Source organism: Phocoena sinus, chromosome 7, assembly GCF_008692025.1.
Source record: "Phocoena sinus isolate mPhoSin1 chromosome 7, mPhoSin1.pri, whole genome shotgun sequence".
Taxonomy (NCBI): domain Eukaryota; kingdom Metazoa; phylum Chordata; class Mammalia; order Artiodactyla; family Phocoenidae; genus Phocoena; species Phocoena sinus.
In genome coordinates, this window is record NC_045769.1 from 39,793,129 (window position 1) to 39,818,455 (window position 25,327).

Consider the following 25,327-nt stretch of genomic DNA (forward strand, 5'->3'; position numbering starts at 1 on the left):
TGTAGGCAAGAATATGGATCAACTGGAACCTGCATATACTGCTGGTGGGACTGCAAATTGGTATCTTATGGGAAACTATTTAGCAGGATCTGCCAGAAATTGAACATAAGCATATCCACTCATATAGCAATTCTAGTCCTGGATATATGCAGAAATACATGTACAGAGACACAAAAAGACATGAGTGAACATGAAAGTTCACGTAACTATTATTCATCATAGCTCAAAACAGGAAAAAGGCCAAATGTCCATCAACAGTAGAATGGATAAACAAAACAATAATTTTACAATGGAATACTGCACAGGAATGAAAATATAATCACAGATTCACACATTAACACAGATGAGTCTCACAAATTGAGACTGAGCCAAAGATAAATGCTAAATAAACTAGAGAGCAAAATTCTATTTATATAAAATTTAAAATGAGCAAAACTAAACCACGACAATGATTATTTTTTGAAGGGAAGGTAGAGGGTAATAACTGGGACTGGAAATTGTAGTAATGTTCTCTTTCTTTACTTGAGTAATGGTTACACAAATATGTTTACTCTGTGATAATTCATTGCACTTATCATACTCTGTACTTTTCTGTACACATACTGTACTTCAATTAAAAGTTTTTAAAAATCAAATTTTCTCCAGTGAAAACCAATTAGAAAATGTAATTATAAACAAAAATTATTAGGCTCCTAGAAATAAATAGAACAAGACCATTAAAAGGAGAAATGTATATGACATTATTTGCAAAAACTGGAGAGACACCACCTACATGGATGGAATAAATGGCATAAGGTATATAAAGTCTTCCCAAGTGTATATGCAAATCTAATTCAGTGTCAATCAAAATCCCGGAAGCTGTCTGCTTTTCGTGAGACTGCATAAGCTAATCTAAAAATTCATATGGATGAGCAAAAACCCAAGGACAACCAACACAGTTCAGAAAATTAGCAAGGTGATAAAGACTTCTTCTTATAAAGTTATATAACTAAAATAACAGAACTGGCAGAGGGCCATACAGATAGACCAAAGAAACAACAGAATTCAGAAAAAGAATCAATAGGGGCTTCCCTGGTGGCGCAGTGATTGAGAGTCCGCCTGCCGATGCAGGGGACACGGGTTCATGCCCCGGTCCGGGAAGATCCCACATGCCGCGGAGTGGCTGGGCCCGTGAGCCATGGCCGCTGGGCCTGCGCATCCGGAGCCTGTGCTCCACAACGGGAGAGGTCACAACAGTGAGGCCCGCGTACCACAAAAAAAAAAAAAAGAATCAATAATATTGATTGTGAAAAAATAGTTCTCCCTCACACCATACACAAATGTCAATTCCAAGAGGATTAAAAACCCAATGTGAAAAACAAAAAAATTCTTAACTTTTAGAATAAAATATAGGAGACTATCATGACTTTAGGCTGAGGAAAGACAAAAAAAGCACAAACCTTAAAAGGAAATTTTAGATAATTTAATTAAACTAAATTTTAGATAAGATGCAAAAAGCACAAACCTTAAAAGGAAATTTTGATTAATTATACTAAATTCTTTAAGTATTACTCTACAATAAAGAACACAATAAACAAAGTTTATGACAAGCTATACACTAAAAGATATTTGCAATGTGTATATATAAACAATGCATATAAAAGATCAGTATTCAGAACATATAAAACATATATATATATATATAAATAAATACAAAACACTCCAATACTGCATAGACAATTATACAAAGGTTATAAACAGGACAGATGGTTAAGCAGTGACATGATCACTAACAATCTGGATAACACACCAAGACATTAAGAGGCAAAAATTAATATCTGAAAATACCAGGTGTTAAGCAAAAATCTAATGTAAAGAAATAGAAAATACCTTACACTGCTGGTGGGAGTATAAATTGGTGCAACCGTTTTGGGAAGCAATCTGACATTTACTGAAGCTGAATATGAATACACTCCACAGCCCCAAAATTCCACTTTTATCTATCTATCTACCCTAGAGAAACTCTTACACTATGCTCAGGAGACAAATTCAAGAATCTCTAACGCAGTATTGTTGATTTTTTTTTTTTTAATGTTAACTATCTTGTAAATAACAGAATACTCAACTAAAAGTGGTTAAAACAAAGAGGAAAATTTCACATTAAAAAAGTTGGGGAGGGCTTCCCTGGTGACGCAGGGGTTGAGAGTCCGCCTGCCGATGCAGGGGACATGGGTTCGTGCCCCGGTCTGGGAAGATCCCACATGCCACGGAGCTAGGCCCGTGAGCCATGGCCGCTGAGCCTGCGCGTCCGGAGCCTGTGCTCCGCAACGGGAGAGGCCACAACAGTGAGAGGCCCGCGTACAGCAAAAAAAATAATAAATAGGGCTTGGGCGTGAGGAGGCAGAAACGTCCCAGAGCCAACATACCACTGGGGAGCTGAGGACCCGAGGGGCTGATTCTAAGGTCACTGATGTACTCCAGCAACAGTACAGACCCAAGGGTCTGCACCGGTGCTCTTGCCAAAGGAGTAACTCTTGAAGTTCGCTTATAGACTGCGCACAAAGCTTCTGTGAAGTCTCCATTATGAGGAAAAAAAATGTAAAAAAGAAAAAAGTTGGGGAAGGGCTTCCCTGGTGGCGCGGTGATTGAAGAGTCTGCCTGCCGACGCAGGGGACACGGGTTTGTGCCCCGGTCTGGGAAGATCCCACATGCCACGGAGCTAGGCCCGTGAGCCATGGCCGCTGAGCCTGCGCGTCCGGAGCCTGTGCTCCGCAATGGGAGAGGCCACAACAGTGAGAGGCCCGCGTACCGCACACACACACACACAAAAAAAAAAAAAAAAAAAAGTTGGGGAAAATGGTGGTTTCAGGACAATTACACAAGCAAAAACTCTCTCATCCTCAGATCTTTCTCCTCAGAATCTCAAGAAACTGCTGTTGCTACAACCACTCCATCCTTGCACAACCATATCCAAAGCACGGAAGGTTTATCTTTTCCTTTTCATCCAGGGAGAAAAATCTTTCCTGAAAGTTCCTCTCAGATTTCCCTTAACATATCTTTCATCAGGGCTGTACTATATACACAAAACAAAACTGGTAAAGGAAGAAATTACCATGATCGGCTTAGACAAATCGATATTCATTCTCTTGAGATTGGAAAGAAGCCACCTTTCCTATGCATATGGAGGGCATACTAACAGCAAGCAAAAAGGAGGTAAATGAGGAATGTCAGTTGATTATATAACCATTAGTGCCTGCCACAAACCTAAATGCCCATCAGTAGAAGAATGTATAAAAAAATATGGCATACTTATGTAATTAAAGATTATGCTAAAGTTATAAATGTGTGACTATGAAATACACAACAAACACAATTCTTAGAAACATAAAGAGTAAACTCCAAAAAGGTACATGTCATATCATTTATACACAATTAAAAACATGCAAAATACCTTAATTTGGGTTCTACATACATGTAGCAAGAGCTTAACATGGGGATGATCACATTCTAGAGTGGTTATCTTTTCAGGAAGAAATGAAGGGGAGTCAGATGGTAGAGGAAGTATGCATATTTAGCTGCATCTGCAGTGTTTTATTTCTTAAAAAGTGAGGGGAATCTGAAGCAATGTGACAAAACATTTAATATTTGTAAAAGCAGCATAATGGGATTCAGGTGTGTGTTATACAGATCCTCCCCGACTTAAAGATGGGATTATGTCTCAACTCATCCTAACTTGAAAAATATCATAAGTTGAAAATACATTTAACATACATAATCCACTGAACATCATAGCTTAGCCTAGTCTTCCTTAAATGCGCTCAGAGTACTTACATTAATTAGCCTACAGGTGGGCAAAATCATCTAACACAAAGCCTGTTTTATAATAATAATCTCATGTAATTTACTGAATACTGTACTAAAAGTGAAAAACAGAAGGTTGTATGGGTACAGAATGGCTTACCTTGGTGATCGCGCAGCTGACTGGGAGCTGCAGCTCGCTGCCACTGCCCAGCATCACAAGAGTGTACTGTACTGCATATCACTACCTTGGACAAAGATCAAAATTCAAAACGAATGGTTTCTACTGAATGCATAACGCTTTTGCATCACTGAAAAGTCAAAATATCGTAAATCGGAGTCCATCTGCATTGTATATACTTTTTGTAAGTTTGATACCTAACCGCCATCAGTGATTAATCAACGTGTTGGAGGAACAGCAGAAGCAGTATCATGGTTACCTGGGAACTTGTTAGAAATGTAAATTCTTGCACCCCACCCAGACCTACTAAATCAGGAACTCTGGGGTTAGGGCTCAGCACTGTGTCATTCAATCTTCCTAGTGAGTCTGATGCTAGCTAAAGTTTGAGAGCCACTACCTATACAAATTAATTATATAAACACTCCCATTGATTTCATATGATACTTAATTACATCGAATATTATGATTACCTGAATTAGGTTTAGTTATCACACGTGGTTTAAGAATTTTAGAAAATAATTAGTCTATAAAATATGTTTAATCCCAAAGCTACATTAAGTTTGAGATTTTGTTTTTAATCCAAATGCTTCAGTTTCTTATATAATAGTCTCATAGATAAAGTCACCATTTAAAACATAGTTTTACCTATACACTAATGAAGATGAAAGGGAACAGATGAAGACAATCGCTATTAAGCAGAAAGAGGACATTACACTCCCTACAATTACCTTGGTTTTCCACTTGGAGATGCTAGTGAAAGGCGATACTCTGAATGAATGCTGCTGTGTTCATTTGATATGTAAATGTCTTGTAGTTTCTTCAGTGAACATTATCTCACTGTCAAATGAATAGGTACCAGTGGTAAAAATAAAACATACATATAGGGCTTCCCTGGTGGCGCAGTGGTTGAGCGTCCGCCTGTCGATTCAGGGGACACGGGTTCATGCCCCGGTCCGGGAGGATCCCAAATGCCGCGGAGCGGCTGGGCCTGTGAGCCATGGCCGCTGCGCCTGCACATCCGGAGCCTGTGCTCCGCAACGGGAGAGGCCACAGCAGTGAGAGGCCTGCGTACCGCAAAAAAAAAAAAAAAAATACATATATATTGATCAGGCAACATCAAATGAATGACTCCATGAAACACAAAAACTGTGGGTGGTCTATATGAGTTTTAATTTGTGTCTACTTTTTGAGTGTATAGTACTCAATTTGTTTACTGCAAAGATTCTAATATCTAAAGTCACCTAATCATTTACATTCAAGAGAGCACGATAGGAATGCAAAATACATGAGTGACATCATAAAGGTAATATTAAATCTCTGTTAAGTATTTTGTTTGCTTGTTTGTTTTTGGGGGGGGTGTGTTTTTTTTTTTGCGGTACGCGGGCCTCTCACTGTCGTGGCCTCTCCTGTTGCGGAGCACAGGCTCCGGATGCGCAGGCTCAGTGGCCATGGCTCACGGGCCTAATCGCTCTGCGGCACGCGGGATCTTCCCGGACCGGGGCACAAACCCGTGTCCCCTGCATCGGCAGGCGGACTCTCAACTACTGCGCCACCAGGGAAGCCCTCTGTTAAGTACTTTTCAAAGTAAATCATACATAAACTTTGCAACTTTAGTTTAGAACAGCTATATAGCAAGTGTGTGCCAAAGAATCACTTGAATGAAGTATGCATTTGTCAGCATAGACTAAGCAGCTATTGTAAAGAGACTTCTCTCAATGGGCAGTGGCTTAAGAAACAAGCAAGTTTATTTCCCTCTTAAAAACAGTCCAACACTTTAAGTATACCCTGCACCCAGCATGGATCTCATTCAGATTCAATGCGGAAGTCAAAAGTTTTCAGACAAGCAAAAGCTAAGAGAATTCAGCACCACCAAACCAGCTTTACAACAAATGATGAAGAAACTTCTCTAGGTGGAAAACACAAGAGAAGAAAAAGACCCACAAAAACAATCCCAAAACAATTAAGAAAACGGTAATAGGAACATACATATCAATAATAACCTTGAGTGTAAATGGATTAAATGCCCCAACCAAAAGACACAGAATGGCTGAATGGATACAAAAACAAGACCCATATATATATGCTGTCTACAAGAGACCCACTTCAGACCTAGGGACACATACAGACTGAAACTGAAGGGATGGAAAAAGGTATTCCATGCACATGGAAATCAAAAGAAAGCTGTAGTAGCACTAGTCGTATCAGATAAAATAGCCTTTAAAATAAAGACTGTTACAAGAGATAAGGAGGGACACTACATAATGATCAAAGGATCAATCCAAGAAGAAAATGTAACAATTATAAATGTTTATGCACCCAACATAGGAGCACCTCAATACATAAGGCAAATGCTAACAACCACGAAGGAGAAATTGACAGTAACACAAATATAGTAAGGGACTTTAGCAACGCACTTACATCAACAGACAGATCATCCAAACAGAAAATAAATAAGGAAACACAAACTTTAAATGACCAGATAGATCTAATTGATATTTATAGAACATTCCACCCAAAAGTGACAGAATACATTTTCTTCTCAAGTGCACATGGAACATTCTCCAGGATAGATCACATCTTGGGTCACAAATCAAGCCTTGGAAAATTTAAGAAAACTGAAATCGTAACAAGCATCTTTTCTGACCACAAAGCTATGAGACTAGAAATCAATTACAGGAAAAAACAGTAAAGAAAACCAAATACATGGAGGCCAAACAGTGCATCACGAAATAACCAAGAGATCACTGAAGAAATCAAAGAAATTAAAAAGTACATAGAAACAAATGACAATCAAAACACCACAACCAAAAACCTATGGCACACAGCAAAACCAGTTCTAAGAGGGAAGTTTATAGCAATTCAATCTCACCTCAAAAAACAAGAAAAATCTCAAACAATCTAACACTACACTTAAAACAGGTAGGGAAAGAAGAACAAAGAAAACTCAAAGTGAGTAGAAGGAAAGAAATCATAAAGATCAGAGCAGAAATAAATGAAATAGAAATGAAGAAAACAATAGCAAAGATCAATAAAACTAAAAGCTGGTTCTTTGAGAAGATAAAATTAATAAAACCTTAGCCAGACTCATCAAGAAAAAAAGGGAGAGGACAGAAATCAACAAGATTAGAAATGAAAAAGGAGAAATCACAATTGACACTGCAGAAATACAAAAGATTATAAGAGACTACTACAAACAATTATATGCCAATAAAATGGACAGCCACGAAAAAATGGACAAATTCTTGGAAAGGTACAATTTTCCAAGACTGAACCAGGATGAATTAGGAAATATCAACAGACCTATCACAAGTAATGAAATTGAAACCATAATTTAAAATCTTCCAGCAAACAAAAGTCCAGGACCAGATGGCTTCACAGGCGAATTCTATCAAACATTTAGAGAAGAGCTAACACCTATCGTTCTTAAACTCTTCCAAAAAATTGCAGAGGGAGAAACACTCCCAAACTCATTCTATGAAGCCACCATCACCCTGATACCAAAACCAGAAAAAGATATCACAAAAAAAAGAATATTATAGACTAATATCACTAATGAACATAGATAGATGCAAAACTCCTGAACAAAATACTAGCAAACAGAATCCAACAGCACATTAAAGGATCATACACCATGATCAAGTGGCGTTTATCCCAGGAATGCAAGGATTCTTCAAATATACCCAAATCAATCAATGTAATAATCCATATTAACAAACTGAAGGAGAAAAACCATATGATCATCTCAATAGATGCAGAAAAAGCTTTCGACAAAATTCAACACCCACTTATGATAAAAACTCTCCAAAAAGTAGGCACAGAGGGAACCTACCTTAACATAATAAAGGCCATATATGACAAATCCACAGCAAGCATCATGGTGAAAAGCTGAAAGCATTTCCACTAGTATCAGGAAAAAGACAAGGATGTCTACTCTCGCCACTCTTATTCAACATACTTTTGGAAGTCCTAGCCACAGCAATCAGAGAAAAAAAAGAAACAAAAGGAATACAAATTGGAAAAGAAAAAGTAAAACTGTCACTGTTTGCCAATGACATGATACTATACATAGAAAATCCTAAAGATGCCATCAGAAAACTACTAGAACTAATCAATACATTTGGTAAGGTTGCAGGATCCAAAATTAATGCAAAGAAATCTGGCATTCCTATACACTAACAATGAAAAATCAGAAAGAGAAATTAAGGAAACATTCCCATTTACCACTGCAACAAAAAGAATAAAATACCTAGGAATAAACCTGCCTAAGGAGGCGAAAGACCTGTACTCAGAAAACTACACATTCATGAAAGAAATCAAAGATGACAAAAACAGATGGAGAAATATACCAGGTTCTTGGATTGGAAAAAGCATTATGAAAATGACTATACTACCCGAAGCAATCTACAGATTCAATCCAATCCCTATCAAACTACCAATGGTATTCTTCACAGAATTAGAACAAAAAATTTTACAATTCATATAGAAACACAATAGACCCCGAATAGCCAAAGCAATCTTGAGAAAGAAAAATGGAGGAATCAGGCTACCCAACTTCAAACTATACCATAAAGCTACAGTAATCAAGACAGTATGGTACTGGCACAAAAACAGAATTATAGATCAATGGTACAGAATAGAATGCTCAGAGACATACCCACACACATATGGGCACCTAATTTACAACAAAGAAGGCAAAAACATACAATGGAGAAAAGACAGCCTCTTCAATAAGTGGTGCTGGGAAAACTGGACAGCTACATGTAAAAGAAAGAAATTAGAGGGACAGCTTCAAGATGGCAGAGGAGTAAGATGTGGAGATCACCTTCCTCCCCACAAATACCTCAAAAATACATCTACATGTGGCACAGCTCCTACACAACACCTATGGAACCTGGCAGAAGACCTCAGACTTCCCAAAAGGCAAGAAATTCCCCACGTACCTGGGTAGTGCAAAAGGAAAAAGTAAAAACAGAGACGAAAGAATAGGGACAGGACCTGCACCTCTGGGAGGGAGCTGTGGAGGAGGAAAAGCTTCCACACGCTAAGGAGGCCCTTCACTGGCGGAGATGGTGGGTGCATCAGGGGGAAGCTTTGGAGTCACGGAGGACAGCGCAGCAATAGGGGTGCAGATGGCAATGCGGACAGATTCCCACACAGAGGATCGGTGCTGACCAGCACTCACCAGCCTGAGAGGCTTCTCTGCTCACCCACCAGGGCAGCTGGTGGCTGGGAGCTGAGGCTTGGGCTTCAGAGGTCAGACCTCAGGGAGAGGACTGAGGTTGGCTGCATGAACACAGACTGAAGGGGATTGGTGAGCCACAGGTAGCTGGGAGGGAGTCCAGGAAAATGTCTGGAACTGCCTAAGAGGCAAGAGAACGTTGTTTCAGGGTGCACGAGGAGAGGGTATTCAGAGCACCACCCAAACAAGCTCCAGAGACAGGCTCGAGCCATGGCTATCAGCGCAGAGAGACAGGCATGAGACGCTAAGGCTGCTACTGCAGCCACCAAGAAGCCTGTGTGCAAGCACAGGTCACTATCCACACCTCCCCTCCAGGAAGCCTGTGAAGCCTGCCACGCCTAGGGTCCCATGATCCAGGGACAACTTACCCAGGAGAACACGTGTCACGCTTCAGGTGTCACAACATCACACCGGTCTCTGCCACCACAGGCTCGCCCCAAATTCTGTACCCCTCCCTCCCCCTGGCCTCAGTGAGCCAGAGTCCCCTAATCAGCTGCTCCTTTAACCCCATCCTGTCTGGGCCTGGAATAGATGCCCTCAGGCAACGTACACGCAGAGGCAAGGCCAAATCCAAAGCTGAAGCCCAGGAGCTGTGTGAACAAAGAAGAGAAAGGGAAATCTCTCCATGGAGCCTCAGGAGCAGAGGATTAGATCTCCACAATCAAACTGAGGATTAGATCTCCACAATCAAACTGATGGACCCTGCAACTGTGGAATACCTGAAGAGACAACGAATCATCCCAAAATTGAGGCGGTGGACTTTGGCAGCAACTGTAGACTTGGGGTTTGCTTTCTGCATCTAATTTATTTCTGGTGTTACGTTTATCTTAGGTTAGTATTTAGAGCTTATTATCATTGGTAGATTTCTTTATTGATTTGGATGCTCTCTTCCTTTATTTCTTTCCTTTTTCTCCTTTTGTGTGCATGTGTATGCTTCTTTGTGTAATTTTCTCTGTAGAGATTTGCTTTTACCATTTGTCCTAGGGTTCTGTCTGTCCCATTTTTTTTTTTTTTAGTATACTTTTTGGAGCTTGTTATCATTGGTGAATTTGTTTTTTGATTTGGTTGCTCTCTCTTTCCTTCCTCTTTTTTTTTTTTTTTTTACTTTTTAATTTTTAAATATACAAAAGAAACCCTATAAAAACAAACCCAAAACAATTAAGAAAATGGTAATAGGAACACACATATCAATAACTACCTTAAATGTAAATGGATTAAATGCTCCAACCAAAAGACACAGACTGGCTGAATGGATACAAAAACAAGACCCATATATGTGCTGTCTACAAGAGACCCACTTCAGACCTAGGCATACATACAGACTGAAAGTGAGGGGATGGAAAAAGATATTCCATGCAAATGGAAATCAAAAGAAAGCTGGAGTAGCAATTCTCATATCAGACAAAACAGACTTTAAAAAAAAGACTATTCCAAGAGACAAAGCACACTACATAATGATCAAGGGAACAATCCAAGAATAAGATATAACAACTGTAAATATTTATGCACCCAACAAAGGAGCACCTCAACACTTAAGGCAAATGCTAACAGCCATAAAAGGGGAAATCGACAGTAACACAATCATAGTAGGGGACTTGAACACCCCACTTTCACCAATGGACAGATCGTCCAAAATGAAAATAAATAAGGAAACACAAGCTTTAAATGATAAATTAAACAAGATGGACTTAATTGATATTTATAGGACATTCCATCCAAAAACAACAGAATACACTTCCTTCTCAAGTGCTCATGGAACATTCTTCAGGATAGATCATATCTTGGGCCACATATCAAGCCTCGGTAAATTTAAGAAAATTGAGATCGTATCAAGTATCTTTTCTGACCACAACACTATTAGACTAGATATCAATTACAGGAAAAAACCTGTAAAAAGTACAGACACATGGAGGCTAAACAATACACTACTTAATAACCAAGAGCTCACTGAAGAAATCATAGAGGAAATCAAAAAATACCTAGAAACAAATGACAATGAAAACACGACGACCCAAAACCTATGGGATGCAGCAAAAGCAGTTCTAAGAGGGAAGTTTATAGCACTAGAATCCTACCTCAAGAAACAATCAACATCTCAAATAAACAACCTAACCTTACACCTAAAGCAATTAAAGAAAGAAGAACAAAAAGCCCCCAAAGTTAGCAGAAGGAAAGAAACCATAAAGATCAGATCAGAAATAAATGAAAAAGAAATGAAGGAAACAATAGCTAAGATCAATAAAATTAAAAGCTGGTTCTTTAAGAGGATAAACAAAATTGATAAACCACTAGCCAGACTCATTAAGAAAAAAAGGGAGAATACTGAAATCAATAGAATTAGAAATGAAAAAGGAGAAGTAACAACTGACACTGCAGAAAAACAAAGGATCATGAGAGATTACTACAAGCAACTATATGCCAATAAAATGGACAACCTGGAAGAAATGGACAAATTCTTAGAAAAGCACAGCCTCCCAAGACTGAACCATGAAGAAATAGAAAATATAAACAGACCAGTCACAAGCACTGAAATTGAAACTGTGAATGAAACTTAAAAGCTTTTGCCAAGCAAAGGAAACTACAAACAAAAGAAAAAGACAACCCTCAGAATGGAAGAAAATATTTGCAAATGAACCAACAAAGGATTAATCTCCAAAATATATAAACAGCTCATGCAGCTCAATATCAAAAAAACAAACAACCCAATCAATAAATGGGCAGAAGACCTAAATAGACATCTCTCCAAAGAAGACATACAGATGGCCAAGAAGCACATGAAAAGCTGCTCAACATCACTAATTATTAGAGAAATGCAAATCAAAACTACAATGAGGTATCACCTCACAACAGTTAGAATGGGCATCATCAGAAAATCTACAAACAAGAAATGCTGGAGAGGGTATGGAGAAAAGGGAACCCTCTTGCACTGTTGGTGGGAATGTAAATTGATACAGCCACTATGGAGAACAGTATGGAGGTTCCTTAAAAAACTAAAAATAGAATTACCATATGACCCAGCTATCCCACTACTGGGCATATACCCAGAGAAAACCATAATTCAAAAAGACACATGCACCCCAATGTTCACTGAAGCACTACTTACAATAGCCAGGTCATGGAAGCAACCTAAATGCCCACTGACAGATGAATGGATAAAGCAGATGCAGTACATATATACAATGGAATATTACTCAGCCATAATAAGGAATGAAATTGGATCATTTGCAGAGATGTGGATGGATCTAGAGACTGTCATACAGAGTGAAATAAGTCAGAAAAACAAATATCATATATTAATGCATATATGTGGAACCTAGAAAAATGGTACAGATGAACCGGTTTGCAGGGCAGAAATAGAGACACAGATGTAGAGAACAAACGTATGGACACCAAAGGGGGAAAGTGGCGGGGGGGATGGTGGTGGCGGTGGGATGAATTGGGAGATTGGGATTGACATGTATACACTGATATGTATAAAATGGATAACTAATAAGAACCTGCTGTATAAAAAAATAAATAAAATTCAAAAAAAATTATCTGAAGTCTCTGCTTTTCAAGCTTTCATTACAAGGAGTCTGGAACCATAATGTAGAAAGCCATGTATGATATTCCTATGCCTGTTGTGCTGCTTGTGAATACAAAGAGCATCTGAGATTAGTAAATGCATGAGGTGGGATACCTTTATTAGTCACAAAATATTGTGAGGCCTTTTGAAGCTACTAAAATGTTTACAATTTTAGTTACCCTTTCAATAAATAAGCTTCAACTTCTTTCCACTACAGATGCATGTAAACCTACACAACATATAATCACAAAGAGGACTTAAAAGACAGAGCACTAACCTTAGGACCTGAATTAGACACACATGCCTTCTCCCTTCAACTTCCAGAGCTGTATTCTCTTTCAACTCATCACCCCTCAGTTACCTTCATTCTAAGAATCGTTACTGCCACCGCCTTAAATCTTTATTACTCCATTCATCTTCACTCTTACTTTGTTTTCCTTTTTCAGCATCTTGTCACTGTTACATGACCCTGATTTTGTACCAGCTTGCCATTCATAAGCACTGCCAGCTAAAATGATCTCTCCTTTCCATAAGGTTAGGAAAAAAAAAAAAAAAAAAATCACAGAATACCCAGGGCAATTTTTTTTTTTTTTTTGCCACACAGCACAGCTTGTGGGATCTTAGCTCCCTGACCATGGATGGAACCTGCACCCCTTGCATTGGAAGCTTGGGGTCTTAACCACTGGACTACCAGGGAAGTCCCCAGGGCAATATTTTCATAACATTAACATTTTTTTGATGCTGCTGACAACACAGACTACTTCTTCCTCACCAGGGAAGCTTTCTACTGTTTAATTTTAGCTGTCCTTACAGTTATTTGAACAAAGTTAAATGATTCAGTTCTGCCATTTAGCAGAATCTTACAAAAGTATAGTTCAAGTGTCAAAGCTACTTAATTTTTACTAGCAAACATCAATTCATTGTCAAGTATCAATCCATCTTTATTACCAAGTTCAACCTTGTCCAACATAAAGAAAACTACATAAATTATATAAACATAGTCTTCTTAAGGCACATTCTCTTTCTTAATAGAATCACACTCAGATACACAGACTGCAGTAGATTTTGTAATATACAGATACATTGAAAAAGAAAAAAATTATTAATGCCGGCGGGGGGGGGGGGGGGGGGGCGGGAAGTTGTGCAGGAAAAGTAACAGTTTATTACAATGACTCAATTGTAAATAACATTCACAGTCATAAAAATATAACACTAAATACTGTTCTAAACCAAAATTATTCAATACAATTGTACTGAAAAACTGGGGTATAGGAAATGAGTACATGGAGAGGTGGAAAGAGTGCTAAATCCGAAGCAGACTATGACTAAAACTGAAAATCAGCAAGTTATGAACATGTTGGAGACATAGCAGTGAAAAGCAAAATAATTAGAGAAACTAAAGGAGTTCCTTATCTCTCTAGACAGAATGTAAAAGAAGCCAGGCAGGAGACTGATTTTTCTTTTCCCTAAAAACTTTAAAGAACTGTATTCATGCATAACTTTGAAAAAACTAAATATAAAAGTCAGCAATTATAAATCTTAAAAAAAGTTTCTGTTGAACAAAATCACATTTATGTCACATGTGGAAGAAAATGAATTACAGTTTCAAGATTTTCACAAGCATTGTTTACAGGGTTTTAATCACAATATGTAATCATTTTAATTTCAATTTGTGCTATTATTTTTAGTTACTGGCTTGGATAAGTCCAAGATGTGGGGAAAGACCACAAAAGTTTGAATACTTTTCAGGTCTTGTTACATACTTCCAAATTGTTTTCTAGAGCAATTAAGTTTGGTTATACTGCCACCAGTAGTACGGTCATAGTATTCTCATTAGTAGTTGGTATTATTAATTTTGGAACAGGTAAAATTACCTTATTCTTATATTCAAATTATTCCTGGTGTCTCAATATTTTTATAAACATGCATGAGCTTTTACATAACATGGCTTGGTCATATTTTCCGCAGAAAACATCTTCAATTCTGTCTAATGCCTTTTTACTTTGATTACAATGTTTTCCCTTTCACGTATAGACATTTTCACGTACATGCACTGAAACCCGTGAACATCTTTTGCAATTTCTTTATGACTTCTAAATTTAATGTTTTTTCTCCCTATATTTAATATATATTTTCTTCTTTGAAAAAAAAGCAATAATTAAAATTAACATGACCCCTAACATCCATTTCTTTTTTAGGGAAAATAAAACATCCACTGAACTAACAAACAATAGTCTTATATCTGTTAACTAAGAAAGTTTACGTTTTAGCCTCAGTAAAACTTTCAAGTACTTGTGTTTAGGCAGAAATCTTCAGGGGAAAAGCTTTAACATTTTTTATAAATCATAAATTACATTATGTATTATATAATACTGTATTTACAGTGAACTTAAACAACACTTTCTTAAAATTTTCAGTGATTTGATTTGTAGCTACTTGGTTTCCTTCTTCAGTTTTTAAAAATTGATTATTTTCTTGAAAATAAACTTTTTATTTACACTGGTTATATATATCAAATTATTCACTTTATTTTAAAAACTAGAGTATGCTCATTTAAAACAAAAATCTTGGGCTTCCCTGGTGGCGCAGTGGTTGAGAGTCCACCTGCCGATGCAGGGGACACGGGTTCGTGCCCCGGTCCGGGAAGATCCCACATGCCGTGAAGCGGCTGGGCCCGTGAGCCATGGCCGCTGAGCCTGCGCGTCTGGAGCCTGTGCTCCACGGCGGGAGAGGCCACATTGGTGAGAGGCCCGCGTACCGCAAAAAAAAAAAAAAAATCTTAAAATATGTTTTAAACATTAACAAGTTACAAAGTCAGCTGAAATTCTACATTAAAAAAGGTCCATGGGAAAAGAAAACATGATCTGTTGCTTTATGATATATATTATATACAATACATAATATCTAATTGTTCTCTGTAAGTATATACAATAATGTAATAGTTAAATATTACATTATAATTACATAAAATATTTTTCTAATATAGTTTTACTGATCTCATTGATTTACAATGTAATAATAAATCATATTTTATTCTACATATCTTGATAAGGTACATAAATCAATCTTTCCATAGCCCCCTTCATCAAGAGGCTATGTTCTTCTACAACATAGCACAAAGTATACTTCTTCACATGTAAACAGCATAAAGTAATGATTCATCTTCAGCAAAGGTACACTAAGAAGAATTACACCAAAACACTTGTTCACAGGCCTGTAAACATGCAATCATGAACTGCTTTATGAGGGGAGTGGGAGGAGAGGAAAAAGGAGGAAAGGGGACAGGAGGAAGGGGCAGGGAGAAGGCATAAAAAATATGAACATTTTCTGCTCTGAAGGAGGTACAAGGAAGACACAGTCACCTGTTAAATTAGAGACGGTAAACTGTGACAGTGATAGAGTTAAGTAGTAGCTCAAGGTTGAAGGCCACATTCCAAATCCAAGCATCATAAATAAAGGTGCTATTCCTCCTACAGAGGAAAATGGAAAGGGGGAGAGACAAAAAGCTTCTACACTATTTAGGTGAAGAATACCTGAGAACTCACATTATTACCCATTCATTTAGATTTGAATGCTTTTATACTAAAGTATCTTACTCATATAGGTAGTAGGAAAATGTAAGTATTTTAAAAGCAGCAACACATCAAATAATGACAGAATATGAAGAACTGGATCCAGGAGTTGGCTGACTTAAAAGGGTCAGATATTTAATATTTTAGGTTTTGCAGGCAGTAGTCTCTGTGGCACCTACTCAATTCTGCCATTATGGTACAAAGCAGCAATATACAATATATATAAATGTACAAGGAAGCTGTGTTCCATCAATACTTAATTTAGAAAAGCAGACTGATTTGGCCCAAGGCCATAGCTTCCTGACCCCTGACTTAATCTACACATTTTTTAAAACTTACCAATTCAACAGACAACTACAGGGCAAACCACTATTGTAAAACTCAAACATTCACTGAATATATAAAGTGAATTCAGGAAAAAGTTTAGAGGCACGAAGGCACATCTGAAATGATTTTTTATTTACAGACATTAAAGCAACAGGGCAGTGGGATATATGCATTTGTGACCTTGTTACTACAACTGAAAACGATTTAATTTTCTGCTTCTATATGAATGAAAACAAATGCAAAAACTCAAGTGATCACTAACTGACAAGTCTTCGATACTTACTAGAGCATTAAAAATAACTCACACAGTACTTCACAGTAACTCTAATAACAATACTTCTGGGTCCTATGAAAGCACATAATCTTATATTAATAAGATAAAGATATTTCCGACAACATTCTGATTCACTTTTCTAATCCCCAAAAACCTCTTTTCTGAATGGGATGGATGGTCCCCCAAAACAGTGTACACATTAAGGGTAAACACCGTTGTTAGAAATGTTAATGCAAGAACAATTACCTGATACCTCCCCTTTCAGCAGTAAAATATACAATATAATGGGTAAATATAAACTATAAAATTACAAAATCATATACCACTGACTCCTAATGAAAATAATTGAAACACTACTTGAAAAAGATTTTAGATTTTATCCCTATACTTACAAACCTGTAACCACCACGCCATTCTAATAACATCTTTTAACATTAAAAGTCTATTAAATATCCAATTCTTATATCTGGCAACAACAAAAAAAGAAAACCTTATGTTCTGATAATAGAATCTGACACTATTTTTTTATGATGTGCTATGACAATAAACTATTGTGTTCTGAACATTGAAAGTGTGGTCTCTTAAGCAGTTGGAAATAATTTCAATAATGCTATTGTTATTTAAAGCTTTACAATTTCAGTTGAAAATTGCCTTCATAACTACTGAACACACTTTTGAATATTCTGATTGTAGTAAATATTTGTCAAGAATATATTTGCTTATTTTGGAAAAACCTAAAAGTCATTGTGTGGTCTAGTCACAAAACTTATTAGAAAATAATGAAAAAAGTAATGAAAATGAAAAAATAGTTTGGAATATTGATAACTGATATAATTTGAAATCTTGAGTTTACATAAATGACTATGGGAAATCTTGTGGTTATTACAGGTCCTTGAGGCTCTATTTTTCAAAAATCATTCTATAAAAGTCAAAGTTCCAAAATACTTGAACTTAAAAAAAAAAAGCTCACCACGTGATTTTAACATTATTTTCAGTACAGTGGAGACAACACAAAGTTATATGGGACTAAATTAAGCCAGAAGCAGCCCAGACTGAAGTAATTGCTGCTATTCATATGCAAAGCTAACTTCAAAGATACACATTTAATATATAGCCCTCTTCCTGTTTGAAAACACCCCCAACATAACTTGCAAGGAAACTTGGCCTTATATTGTTCTACCTCCACCCAAACTCACCCCCATTCAGAAAACTAGGGTTAAAAGCAATCAAAGTTAACCAGTTCAAAATGACTCTTATTAGTAACACTAACCAGCTGGAGGAAATCTCAAGGTAGACTAGATAAATAGCACTAAGGAATCTAATTACAACTTAAACAGTCTTGTTTTAGGAAAAGGTGAAGATGAAGAAGGTAAGTGCATGAAAGCTTCAAGGGGAATCAAACACTAGGGGGCAGCATCAAACTGTTGGGACAAATAGCACTCTTCTAACTTGTAAACTTGAAGCTAAAGTTAGTATATTTTTAATGAGAATTACACTTATAATGAAAAATGGCTTATAGGGTTATAAAACCTGTTATAAAGGAAAAAAACTAGCTTTCTGTTTTGATTACCTGCACTTCTTTTCCATTTCCTACTGTGTGCTTTCTTTTGCATCTTATGAATACGTTTAAAATGCACTCATGATAAAGTCCTTTTGATATAAAATTTTTTTTAAATGAGCATTTCCATTCTTGAGGTAGACACTACACAGACAAGGGCTGACATATCAAAATCCAAAGTATTAATATTTCCTTGGGTTAATACTGAATTTAAATTTTGTATCACTCATTTAACATTTTTAACTCGATTAAAGAGCTTGACAACCAAGCTTTGCACATTCACTGAATAAGGTGTCACGAGCATTATGTCACAAAAAGCTGTGGAGTGTGTGTCCCTCAAGGAATGTCTGGCAGGGAAAACAAGATATATGTATGTAATTATAAACTAGAAAATGCAAAAGCAGAAAAAATTCTATGAATTATTACATATGAATAACAACAATAAGATAATTTTATCCCTGCAATGGCCCAGTAGAGACCATTAAACCTCATTCTGGAATCAAGACAGAAAGTAGTCCTTCAACTGCTAATGAAGAACTCAAACGTCTATGCAGAAAGAAGGTAAAATGAATTATCTGTAGCCCTTTAGCTCATTAAGTCATTTCAAGGTCACAGTAAACCCATGAGGTAGGTTTTTCTAGTACTTCAAGTTCACAGATAAAAGATTAAGATAAAGCAACTTGCTCAAGGTAACCAAACTAGTTAATAATGGGTCAGTTTTGAACCTTAAGTCTCACTCCAAAGCTGTACATTCTTTCCAATAACGGCCAAAACTGGGGGTAGAGGAAGTGGGGGAGAGGTGGGTAATAGAATAGTAACAATGTAAATTCGCTTTAATTAAAAGCAAATGATTCCTGTTGTTGAATAATTTCCCTTGTTATAATGCCTATACCCTGTATTCTCCATAAATCTGTTTAAAAACAAACAAAAACACCCCCTAGACTAGTACCTGCATACCAGACTTGAGGCCTCCTACTTCAAATCAAGTGCTCAAAAAAGGGGAAGAACTGTGTTGGCTTTTAAGCTATCTGTTAGTAGAATACAAATTAACATGAAGAATAAGTAAAGGTTATCATGCAATATATTATCGATGTCACCTCATAGTTAACCACTTCTTTTAAAGTAGCACAAAGTCATTCTTACACAGGGGTTCTTAACCAGGGGGCTGTGTAAAGAATTCAGGTTTGTGAATTTGGATACGAAAGACAGACATATCTAATTGTAATTGATCTCTGAAATGTAGTTATCCCTTCAGTTATAAATGTAGGCAAAAAGCACAGTAATATGCAGCACCTGACACTTAATATAAATCATTCAAATTAAATCCTATAAAGATCATTTACAGTCCTCACTAGTTTGAAATTAGTCATCAGACCTGCCACTACTCTTGATATTTAATGCTTTACTAAAGCATGAATTACTTCATCATAAATATTTAACATTTGGGTAATTATATTTCAATACAACTGGTTTCTCTTGTAATCCTACGTTTTCCATACATTTAAACTCATCATTCAGAGTTTCATCAAACAAAAAAAGTTTAAAAGGCCCTCCAGTACATTTATTATTTTCTTTTCTTCAAATCACCCATCGTTGATACTACCTATTTCTCTCTCCTATGGGAGTACTCAGCACATGGAGGGATGTAAGTTGTCTGGTGTGGACCCCAAAGTCTAGAGCAAGAGACTGCCTCAAGGTACTTAAAATTTGTAGAATTGTAAGTCCTAACAAAAAACAGTACACAAGTCTTGACTTAAGGCTTTCAACTGCATTACTACAATCAACTACATTCTAAATCTCCAGCTTTTCCCATATATTACTTCTTGTTCTTAATTATGTAGAATTTAGATACCCATCAAAAAAAAAAAAAACCCCACACAAATGAAATGCAAACTTGTCACATGCTTGTTTTGCTCCAAGAATGACTCAGTTCCAAGGTAAAACTAGAGAACTGAACAGCGTAAAAGACGTTAAATTAAAGTTAAAAATAAACACACACACAGTATAACCTACCATCTTCTTTTTAAATTATGTGCTTTAATGTCACTCTTTATTACTTAAAACAGGGACTTGAGTGAAGGACCCTTCCAACTGAGGGCTGCGGATCCTGCTTCTTCCTCCTGCCCAGCTCATAAAGACAGCCCATGTGGACAGACTCCCACGTGAACAGTTCTTTACAGAAGCCACAGGAAGACCTCCAACGTCACGTCGCCTGCGCCCTCACCAGGCCCCCTTCTTAGCCTGGGCACTCAGGGGTCCCAAGGGGGAAGCAAGGAGTTGAGCAGATCCCGAGACCCGGGGAGGGGGCCGCGAAGGTTCCCCGACGTACTGCCGCAGCAGGGCCCCCCATCGCTCTCAACCAAAGAGCTTTCAGGAACAAAGCCTGGGCTGCCGTGCCACCTCCCGGCCCACCCGAACTCCCCCTCCGACCCAGCCCCCAGCCCAACCCGAGCCCTCAGCTCCAGGGACCCCAGCTGGCTTCAACATTAACCACCCCGCGCCCCGCCTCGGCTTTCCGGTTGGTTGGGGAGAATGCAAGCTCCCACGAGGCCTCCCGCGGTAGGAACACAGGCGCCACCGTCCGTTAGCCTCCCGGGGCCGGAACAGCGGCGCCCAGGCTCCATCCCGGGGTCACCGTGATACACCGGAGAGGACCACGCGAGAGGAAGAACAGGGGTGTTCGCCGAGACCGGACTGCGGATCCTCCCACCCTCGGGCCACCGTGTCCCCGCCTCCGGCGGCGACGCCACCCTCGGCCCCCAGGCCGCCCGCGCGTAGCCCCCCAACCGCCACCTTCTGCCCAGTGGTCACTGCCCCACTCTCCGCGCGGCCCCCAGCCTCGGCAGGGGGCTAAGTTGGGCGTGGGTCCCGCACGCGGGACGGAGGCTGCCCAGCCGCTAATCCCGCGGCAGCCCAGAGCGCACACGAGAAGCTGCGGCACCCCACGCGCAGCCCACAGCGCGCTCTGCCCGGCTCGCCGCCGCCGCCGCCAACGACAGCAGCAGCTACGGGAAGCCCAGCGCCCGGATCCCCGAGGGACTCAGCCACGACTCCCCGGTCCTTGTCTCCCTTTCTACCCCCACCCCGCTGTCCCGGGACTCGCAGTCTCCGCCGCGCAAGGGGCCGGTTCTGGGGGAGGGAATGTAAACAAATCGGGGTTTTATAGTTACCTCACACTCGAGTGCCGTGTGCATCTCCTCTCCGCTCGGTACCAAACCCCGGCTGCACTAAATCGTGTATTCACCAAAGCCGGCTGCGCCAACTGCGTCGCGGAGACCTGAGCGTCAGACACCACGCTACGCTAGCGGCGTACACGGCCCACTCAGGTCCTTGCGCAGCCGCACCCCGTCCGCCTATGGGTGTTACGCTCTGGGCGTACACTCACCACCCAGCCATTCACTTCGAATAACGCAACTTGCGTAGCGGAACTGCACCATTCGTGGATTCCACACGGACCGTGAGAGCAATAGGAAATTCGAGTCTACGCAAAGTGCGGAGCTCCGCGGCTCCGCGCTAGTTTTGTTCCAAGAAAAGACGCCGCGAGGTAGTTGGGGCGGCTTCTAACGCATGCGTGGAGCGCTCTTTTACCTCTCGCCTTTTCTCCCGGCTTTGCCTGGCGGTTGCTGCGGCCCGGGCGAGGCGGATGAGTAAGGGAAACTAAACGCAAACGATTCAGCCAGAAGATTTAAGATGGATAAATTAGAATGTTTATCTGTACACGAGTTAAACATCTACGTTAATTTAATCCCTCCCCTTTATTAAAGTAAACTTTCAGTCTCTGAAGGGAGAAAGGAATTAATACTGATTTAGTGCTAAGTGCGAGGTATTTTGCATAGTTCTCCCTCCTCCCAATTTATTCTGAAGAGCACTTCCTGTGGGCCTTACAAGCCGAAAAGAAGTTGAGTCCAGAGAGCATATCACGCACTTAGAGGAATTCTCGAGGATTTTGACAACTTTCCAAAATTTTCCACCACCTCCTACTGCTAAACTCATTAACACCCAATAGCAACACCTCCCGATCCAGCCCAGCGATTTCATGGATTCCTGACCACATCGTGGTCATTCTTGCTTTCCATTCTTTTGCTCACACCATACCTGACATGTGAATTGTCTCCTCTCCTCTTTGTAAGCAATTCACAGCCCGTACTTTCTTAGAAGGTGGCTCTGGACACTTTTCCTTTGCTCCATTACCCTGCTTCTTGGCACTTATTTGATCTCCATGGTGAGGCTTATCTATTCTGTCTGGCGTGCCTGTTTCTGTATCCAGCCAGAGTCCTGGGCGTACCTTATTGATGTCTAGCAGAGTGCATAAAACCATGATCAATAGTAACAGCAAGCTTTACTATGTGTCAAGTACTTCCTATGTGCTCTACATGTATATTACTTTCATCCTCATAACACGACGAGGTAGGTATTATTATCCTACACCGGGAAACTGAGGCACAAGAAGTAACTTGCTTAAGACCTCAGAACAGGTAGGGAGAAGAGTTGGGATCCAAACCCAGTTAGTATGGCTACATATTCCTGCTATTCTGCATATTTAATGAAGGAAGGTTGTTTTGTTTTTGTTTTGTATCTCTACAAAAAACATCTTTTAGGTGCTCAATAAATGCCTACTGACTGCCAGGATACTCAGCTTCTCATATCCCTTTTTTTTGTTTTGTTTGGAAAAGCCATCGACCTCACTCCTGCCGGTTTCCATGCTGCTATTAGGGAAAGGGAGCAGTCCTAATGTATAAAGGAAAGAGATCAAGTCTGAGTCCTAGCTTCAGGTCTTACCATGGTCACTAACTGTGTAAGACAATGGCCACGGTCCTCAGATTCATGGATAAATTAAGGGAATTGGTCTAAATTTATTCTTAAGTCTTTAGATTTTATAAAATCAGAACTAAAGTCTTTAGATTTCATAAAATCAATATAAATATAGTATGTCTTTTGGGTCGAAAGCATAAAAAGCTTCCAAATTATCCTGATATTTTAAGCCTCATAATTATTTTATTGAACATATTATTTCAGCAACTTTAAAATACATGTGATATTTTGCTCCTAAATTTCAATAAAATATAGCACTTACATTCCTTACATTTTAGGGCCCTCACACCCTCACTGCTTTTTAATTATGTATTTACAAGGCTAACAATGTTCAGCTGGTACACACAGGCACAGAGACCCATTGATCAAATACTGAAATATACAAGTTGGTCAACAGCTGCATCTCTGAGTTGAATTCTGGCTGTGATCCCCATCCCTGTACCAGCCCCTTCTCTCAGGATTCTCTAGACCTCCCACATTTCAGGAACTAAAGGGTTAATGTCTGGCTAAGAAAGAAACCGAAGGACCCAACTCTTCTCAAAGACTTCCACTCCAATTTGTTGGTGCTTATGCTTTATTAATTTTCGTATTTTAAATATCATCCCTGCATAACACTATAGGGTAATCTAACTGAAAATAGACTGTCTTCTACCACTTTTATATACTCACTCAAACATTTATATATGATCAAGTATATGCACACTGACCAGGGCAGGACTTCGAGCAAAATTACTCAGTAGGATAATGATTGAGCTGCAAACTAGTGTATTACTTTTCCTGTTGGAAAAAGGAATCTCAGAAAATGATTTCCAGCCTTACTCAAAATCACCTGCTGAGGTAAACAATGGAAAGTGCAGCAAAAGTATCACTATAACGTATGTTTTATTTTTACCAGTTTTATATTTATACCAGTTTTAGGGTAAGGAACTTCTAATATGTTAGAATCATGGAACTTTCTGAAAGGTCAGACTTTTTTTTTTCCAGCCGTCTCATGTGATTCATAAAGAAGCTCATCTGAACTATAAAACAGTACAGACGATTTGCAGCATATGCGGGGAAGAGAAAGTATTGAACTATGTGTAAATAGTTTACCTCTCATTTGTTTTGCTTCAGTCACAATTTTATTTCACATATCTAAACTTTTAAGCATGACCAATCTACCTTTGTGAAGCATGATAAAATAAATCCAATGGCTTTTTTTGCACCTCAGAGGGTTAGAAAAGAACCAACTACAATAAATAGAGAAAATAAGAACCATACTTCATACCTCAATCTTTTGCTGTGAATAAAGAAAATCTGTGTCATAAACTTGGTTTTCCCTCTAATAGAGGAGAAAATTGTCATCATACACAACAAAGTTGAGCCTTTAATTAAATTTATTAAGAACATGACTGCTTCTGAGAAATCAAACCTTGCAAGCTCAATAGTTCTTTCCATGAATCAAGATTAGTAACAATCAAAGGTAACAAAACCTCCTTAAATCCATGTTCAGTTTAAACTGATTTTTATATGGCCAAAAAAGTTTGGTTCAGATAAGTTTATACCTAGAGAAGGAAGACTAAATTATATTGATATATAGCCCTGATGTGGAGAGTGCTAAATACTAGGAATAGGTGTTAAAGAGTTGGGAAAAGAAGCCCTCAGGAATATGTTCTAAATCTAGGCCTCAAAATTAACAACTGCCGGGCTTCCCTGGTGGCGCAGTGGTTGGGAGTCCGCCTGCTGATGCAGGGGACACAGGTTCGTGCCCCGGTCCAGGAGGATCCCACATGCCGCGGAGCAGCTGGGCCCGCGGGCCATGGCCACTGAGCCTGCACGTCCGGAGGCTGGAGAGGCCACAACAGTGAGAGGCCCGGGTACCGCAAAAAAAAAAAAAAAATTAACAACTGCCTATTCACTTTTACAGACTACATAGTTTAGCCTGGAAATTAAGGCCCCAGCATTAGACCTGAAGCCAGAGAAATATAAAAGTTACATCCTCCTCCCTGTTCTTTGAGGCCTGCGGCACTGGGTGACACCTAA

At 39.0% G+C, this 25,327-nt stretch overlaps 1 protein-coding gene across 1 annotated transcript in view; it reads right to left on the reverse strand.

Annotated features, from left to right (window-relative positions):
• Positions 1 to 21,766, reverse strand: part of SLC39A10 (solute carrier family 39 member 10) — a 65,107-nt gene extending 43,341 nt beyond the window's left edge. Inside the window, exon 1 of the mRNA XM_032637813.1 lies at positions 21,664 to 21,766. The gene's annotated coding sequence lies outside the window, so the exon portion shown is untranslated. The remainder of the gene's footprint in view (positions 1 to 21,663) is intronic.
• Between the last annotated feature and the right edge of the window lie 3,561 nt (positions 21,767 to 25,327).